Genomic DNA, 7,315 nt, shown 5'->3' with positions numbered 1-7,315 from the left:
GTTCGGCTAAGGTAGCCTACATCCACTCTTCAAGGCACACTATATGGTATTTTATTACTCAAGGAAACCAAGATTACAAAAAGTAAACAACCAGGAAAAACAAGAAAGAACACACCCGAAATATCCCTCTGAAAACTCTGTTTTTCTTCAGCACAAAAGATCTGATTTTATACAGATCAGGACTCTATTGATCATCCTCCAGCTGTCCAGAAAAATCTGCAGTTTGTTAGAGTAGAGGAGCACTAGAATCTTCTATTGTTAGGGCTGAGAATGAACTAGAGAAGGCGTAAAGGAGCTGCGCATTCTGTTGCAACAGAATGAAATTCGTGTGCCAGATAAGGCACTTAAAACTGATGGCTGAAACGCTGCCGTATTGGTTTACTTTGAGGCTGATTTCTTTGACTGATGCTGACTCCACCGTGGCATACACAAGCCACATCATCATCACAATTCTCCACCTTGGCTTGTGAATTGACACCCTAAGTGGCCTTGGCAAAACTGAATTATGCTTGAACATGTAATACGCTCATACAGAGCCTATGTTTATCTGCAGTGACTGGTTTGGTGAGCATGTCTGCAGGGTTGTGAGTTCCTCTTATCTTCTCAACCTTGACTTCTCCTTTTTCAATCAATTCTCTGATGAAATGCATTCTTACATCTATGTGTTTTGTCCTCTCATGGAGACTGGTTCTTGGGACAAATATTGCACTCTGACTGTCACTTTTGATCTCCACAATTTCTGTTTCTAGCTCCAATTCATTCACAAAACCCTTAGCCATACTGCTTCCTTTATGCTCTGTCAAGGCTACATATTCAGATTCTGTTGATGAGAGAGTAACCATATGCTGAAGCTTGACTTCCAGCTAATCATTTTCCCCACAGTGTAAAAACAAAATCCTGAAGTGGACTTTCTTATCAAGGTCCCCTGCATATCAGCATCAACATAACCTCAATGCAGTATTTTTCTTCCTTTCTTACTGAAACTATCCCACAGATTTGATCCTTGTAAGTATCTCAAAATCCATTGAGTGCAGCAATGGAGTCTTCCTGGATTACTCATGAATCTACTTACTAAACTCACAGAATATGCCAAATCTAGCCTGGTGCAAACCATAGGTACATTAACTGCCCAGGGCATTTGCATATGGAATGGTGGACATTCCTTTTGCTTTTCTTCTGTTTTTGGGCACTGATCATGAGAAAGCTTTATGTGCTGCCCTAGGGGAGTTTGGACACGCCTTAGCATTCTGCATATTAAATTTCTGTAAATTTTCTCTGCATATTCTTCTTGAACTAGCTTTAATCTTCCCTGCATTCTGTCTCTTATGATGGTAATACCAAAATCTTTTGGCCTGACCCAGCTCCTTCATTTCAAACTTGTTATTGAGAATTTTCTTCAATCGATAATCTCAGTTTTGTCATGCACAGCAACCACATGTCATCCACATAAAGCAATATAAGTATAAAGAAAAATCAGAATTTCTTTTAAAATAAAAAACACTATCAAATGACATCTATTAAAGCCAAATTCAATCAAAAAGAGTCAAATTTCTTATACCACTGTCGTGGTGACTGTTTAAAAGCCATAAAGTGATTTTCTAAGAAGACAAACTTTACCTGCTGTCTTGAATATCCCTCTGGCTGCTCCATCAGAATATCTCTTCCAAGTCACCATGTAAGGCTGTTTTTACATCCAGTTGCTCCGTTCCAGATTGAACTGTACAACCGAAAATCAGAATTCTGATGAAGCATGCTTTACAACTGGGGAGAATATTTCATTATAGTCTATGCCTTCCACTTGAGTAAATCCCTTTGCAAACTAGTCTACCTTATACTAGGTGGGTCTTTTGGGGTTGACCTGGTTTCCCTTTGAAGATCACTTGCACTTACACCACCCTGTAGTTTTCTGGTTTATCAACTAGGACCATGTATTGTTTTTTTTCATTAAGAATTGAATTCTTCCTCAATTGGCCGTTTCCACTCAGTTTTAATCAGGTCCTAAATGCTTCCTGAAATGTTTTAGGCTATCTTCACTCTTCTCTACCTGAAGTGCTAAGCTACCAGATCGGCATATCCTAGTTCTGTTGGAGGTTTAATGACTCTCCTGGTTTCTATCCCTAGCATAGCTGATAGTTTATCAATTCTGGTTCCTTTCTCCTTGCTCATCCAACTCATCTGTATTAGGATTTTCAGGATTCTCCTCTGTTTCATCAGCTCCACCTGATGACTAGTAACTACATCTGAATTTCCAGTTCTAAAAGGTCTGATCCTGAGTCACTATCAACTGATTTTGATCCTGACCACTATCAACACTGATTTTCAGGTTCACATTCAGTCCAGGAAGGACTTCTTCCCTAAAAACCACATCCCTACTGATTATACACTTCTTGGTTTCTAGATTCCGAACCTTATAGCCCTTTTTATATTCCGTTTGGATATCCAAGAAACAGACCCTTTATAGCTCTAGTTTCAGCTTATCATCCTTTACATGAACATAAGATAGAACACAACAACTCTTAAGTTGTCCGCACTTTATAGGGTTTCCAGTCCATTTTTCTAAGGGGTAACCTGAAACCTATGGCAGATGAAGGGGTTCTATTATTAAATACACCATAGTATGTGCAGCTTTCTGCCCAGAATTGACAGGTAGTTCAGAGGTTTGACAGAGGTCCTAACTTTTGTCTAGGATGGTCCTATTCATCCTTTCCAGAGGCCATTCTACTGTGGGGTATTTTTAAACCAGTTTGTGCCTAACAATTCCATGGTTTTTACAGAAACTGAATTCAATCATTCACAACAACTCAAACCATTATCCGTCCTAAGCCTTTTAAGTTTTCTCTCCAGATGTTTCACCATTATTTTTCCATTCCTTAAACCTAAGAAATGCCATATCCTTAGTCTTCAAAAATATATCCAGACATGCCTAGAATAACTCATCCACAAAACAGTGAAATACCTACAGCCCCCTAGTGAGTAGTGTCTAGCTGGTGGTCCCCATACATCTGAGTGACCATACTCAAGTGGTGAGCTTGAGTAATGCTACCATCCAAATTTTACCCTGCACATTTTGCCAAAAATACAGTGTTCACAGAAGGTTAAGTTCCAGTTTGATCCCCTCCTAACAGGTTCTATTTACTCAACTCATCTAACCCTCTTTCACACTAACATTGCCAACCTTTGATGCCCACAGTGAGGTTTTATCCTATGTTACTAGAGACCCTACAGCAGCTATGCCATAATCTGTCCTACCCTTTAACACATATAGACCATTTTTATTTTCTCTTTTCTCACCTTTCACTCTATAAGCCGACCCTTCATTTACACTAAGACTTCCACTGAAGCTTGTAACTTAGTCCTATTGAGTCTAGGGTACCTATGTATATTAGATTGTCTCTTAAGGTCAGGGATGTATCTTACATCAGTGAGTTTTTGGTTAGGCCATTGTGAAGGCTTAGCTTAACGTACTATGCCCTTAACTGCACACATACTGCATTATTTCCATCACAAACCTTTCCACCACTATAGTTTGAAAAGAGCTAAACACTCCCTATTTGTGTCATGTGGTAGGTACATCGTTGTGTCTAATGATCCATTCTTCACTGTTTTTACTTTCAGAGATGACTAAAAACTTCTGAACTTTTCATACCTTCGACCAAACCTAGCCTCGCCCTTCCTCTTCTCTCCGTTCCATGCTTTTTCTTATTTTTCCTCTCAGGACAGTCCCTCCTAAGATGCCCTTCTTGTGACAGAAAAAAACACTTCACTTCGTCCATTTTTGGACTTAGATCTATTCCTATTTTGTCCACCCCCCTTTTTTCCAGTTTCTCTTTTCGCTGATACTACACCCCTTATCCTGGACACCTTCCCCATCCTTCACTGCCTAATGTCATTTTGTTCTCTCTATAATCCTGGGTGGTGAGCGTGATTGCTCTTTTTTCGCTGGGGCATGGCTAGGTTCTGTCTACATAATTTTTTCTAAAACCAATCTTCTAATTTAAGTGTCTGCCTACCATATTTTAATGTTTCTACAAAATTGGAGTAAGGTTTAGGTAGGGAATTTAGAAGAATTACAGCTTGATCTTCATCATCAACCTCTACTGATATGCTTTCTAAATCTTGTATAAGTTTTAGAAACTCATCCTTATTGTCTTTTAAAGATTTCTGCTCATCCATTTTAAAACCAAACAGACTTTGTTTTAAATACAATCTATTAGGGACAGCTTTAGATTGATACAGGGAGTCTAACCTGTTCCAAATCTCAGCAGCAGTTTTCTCCTTCTTCACTTCTCGCAGGACTTTGTCACCCAGTCCTGGGATCAAGGAGCTCTTAGCTTTGTTGAGCACATCCTGCTTCTCCACTTCAGTCATGGTGTCAGACAGCTCAGATTCCCCTTTCAGAGCTTATGCTAGTCCTTCTTTAATCAGCACAGCTTCCATTTTCATCTTCCAAAGTCCAAAATCATTGTCCCCTGTAAACTTTTCGAGTTCAAATTTAGTGGACATGTTTTTGGAATAAGATTTTCAACGACAGAAAATGAATTTCAAATAACCCTAACTTAGATTCGAACTAGGCTCTGATACCAATTTGTAGTGACTAATTAGGGCTTTCAGTTATGCTTATCAAATCAATCAATGAGCTAACACGATCTTATCAATCAACAAGCAATCAAATAAGAGATTAAAAAAACCATGAAATAACAGAAAAACAATTGACACAGGGGATTTATAGTGGTTTGGCTAAGGTAGCCTACATCCACTCTTCAAGGCACACTATAGGGTATTTTATTACTCAAGGAAACCAAGATTACAAAGAGTAAACAACTAGGAAAAACAAGAAAGAACACACCCGAAATATCCCTCTAAAAACTCTGTTTTTCTTCAGCACAAAAGATCTGATTTTATACAGATCAGGACTCCATTGATCATCCTCCAGCTGTCCAGAAAAATCTACAGTTTGTTAGAGCAGAGGAGCACTAGAATCTTCTATTGTTAGGGCTGAGAATGAACTAGAGAAGGCGTAAAGGAGCTGCGCATTCTGTTGCAACAGAATGAAATTCATGTGCCAGATAAGGCACTTAAAACTAATGGCTGAAACGCTGCCGTATTGGTTTAATTTGAGGCTGATTTCTTTGACTGATGCTGACTCCACCGTGGCATACACAAGCCACATCATCATCACACTATCCATCACCTGTAGAAGTGATTATTGATTCCTTTTTTGTTCCTTTGTTTATAGCATAGCATCATGTCCCATATTTATGCTCTCTTTTCTCATGTTATCTTGCAGGATGCTTTAAGATTGTACCTGATTAATTCTCTGGTTGTGCGTGCTGAGACCTTGCGTTTCAAGAAAGGAGGAGTTTTTAGTGTTGTTAGTATTTTTTATCAATTACTATATATTAACTTATGTATCTATAAAGTTTTACTTGATCTAATGTGTTTTCTTTTTCTTCATCATCACTAGTGCAAATCATTTTTTTTCTCAGTTGCTTATGCTGATCTCTCATTTAAATTTTCACCCAGGTCAGAGATGTTTTCCTTCCATGGTATAACGCATATAGGTTCCTCTTTCAGAATGCAAACAGACTTGAGATAGAGGGAGGTGTAACCTATGTTCCAGTTGATCTTGGAACTCTTCAAAAGTCATTGAACGTGCTTGACCAGTGGATCAACTCAGCCACTCAGAGTCTTGTTCATTTTGTTCACCAAAAGATGGATGGATATCGACTTTACACGGTGAAGCTTGCTATGTAACCTAGTTATTACAGTTAATTTGTTATGTTTATATATTGAAAGCTAAAAATGTATGAACTCATTCTTATAAAAGTTGCTATAATTTTTATTGTTTCACAATAGTAACTAAATTTGAATGTTGAAGTGCCTGGTTTTGATAAATGTATTGTGTTGACACAACACGTTGACATAGGTCTAGCAAAATTCTGTGTAACCTAGTAACACGACATGAAGACATTTGATAAAGATGGTGTTCGGCTGTAGTTTTATTGAGCAATCAGTAATGCGTCAACCTTTTGAGAAAAATGGTTTAATGGATTAGGCTTGGGTTACACATTAATTAATGGATTTGCATTTTCATAGACCCAATAAGCTAATTGGTTGAGTTCGGATGAGAAAAATTTGACACAACAAAAATATGATACGACAGAAACTCATTTCAATACTACTATTGCTAGGCCTACCTTGACATTAAGTTTCGAACTATAAATTGTACAGAAAAGTTCTGGGCTGGTTTGTGGTAGCTTTTGCGTTGATAAGTAATTATTATTGATGCACTGATGTTTACTACTTTTGCACTTTTGAGTTTTACGTTATAAGATTTCTTTGTGACTGTAACAGGTCTAAGACCGNCAATCTTCCCTGCATTCTGTCTCTTATGATGGTAATACCAAGAATCTTTTGAGCCTGACCCAGCTCCTTCATTTCAAACTTGGTATTGAGAATTTTCTTCAATCGAATAATCTCAGTTTTGTCATGGCAAGCAACTAACATGTCATCCACATAAAGCAATAAGTAAGTATAAGATAAATTATAATTTCTTTTAAAATAAAAACAGCTATCAAATTGACATCTATTAAAGCCAATTTCAATCATAAAAGAGTCAAATTTCTTATACCACTGTCGTGGTGACTGTTTTAAGCCATAAAGTGATTTTCTAAGAAGACAAACTTTACCTGCTGGTCTTGAATATCCCTCTGGCTGCTCCATCAGAATATTCTCTTCCAAGTCACCATGTAAAAAGGCTGTTTTTACATCCAGTTGCTCCAGTTCCAGATTGAACTGTACAACCAGAGAAATCAGAATTCTGATTGAAGCATGCTTTACAACTGGGGAGAATATTTCATTATAGTCTATGCCTTCCACTTGAGTAAATCCCTTTGCAACTAGTCTAGCCTTATACCTAGGTGGGTCTTTTGGGGTTAGACCTGGTTTCCCTTTGAAGATCCACTTGCACTTAACCACCCTGTAGTTTTCTGGTTTATCAACTAGGATCCATGTATTGTTTTTCATTAAGGAACTGAATTCATCCTCAATTGCCCTTTTCCACTCAGTTTTATCAGGTCCTAAGATAGCTTCCTGAAATGTTTTAGGCTCATCATTCAGCTCTTCTTCTACCTGAAGTGCATAAGCTACCAGATCTGCATATCCTAGTCTGTTGGGAGGTTTAATGACTCTCCTGGTTCTATCCCTAGCTAGCTGATAGTTTATCAAGTCTGGTTCCTATTCTCCTTGCTCATCCAACTCATCTGTATTAGGATTTTCAGGATTCTCCTCTGTTTCATCAGCTCCACCTTGATGA

The sequence above is a fragment of the Pistacia vera genome, unplaced genomic scaffold (genome assembly GCF_008641045.1).
Source record: "Pistacia vera cultivar Batoury unplaced genomic scaffold, PisVer_v2 Contig622, whole genome shotgun sequence".
In the NCBI taxonomy this organism is placed as follows: domain Eukaryota; kingdom Viridiplantae; phylum Streptophyta; class Magnoliopsida; order Sapindales; family Anacardiaceae; genus Pistacia; species Pistacia vera.
The sequence above is the reverse complement of the archived record's forward strand: the minus strand, read 5'-3'. Positions refer to the sequence as shown.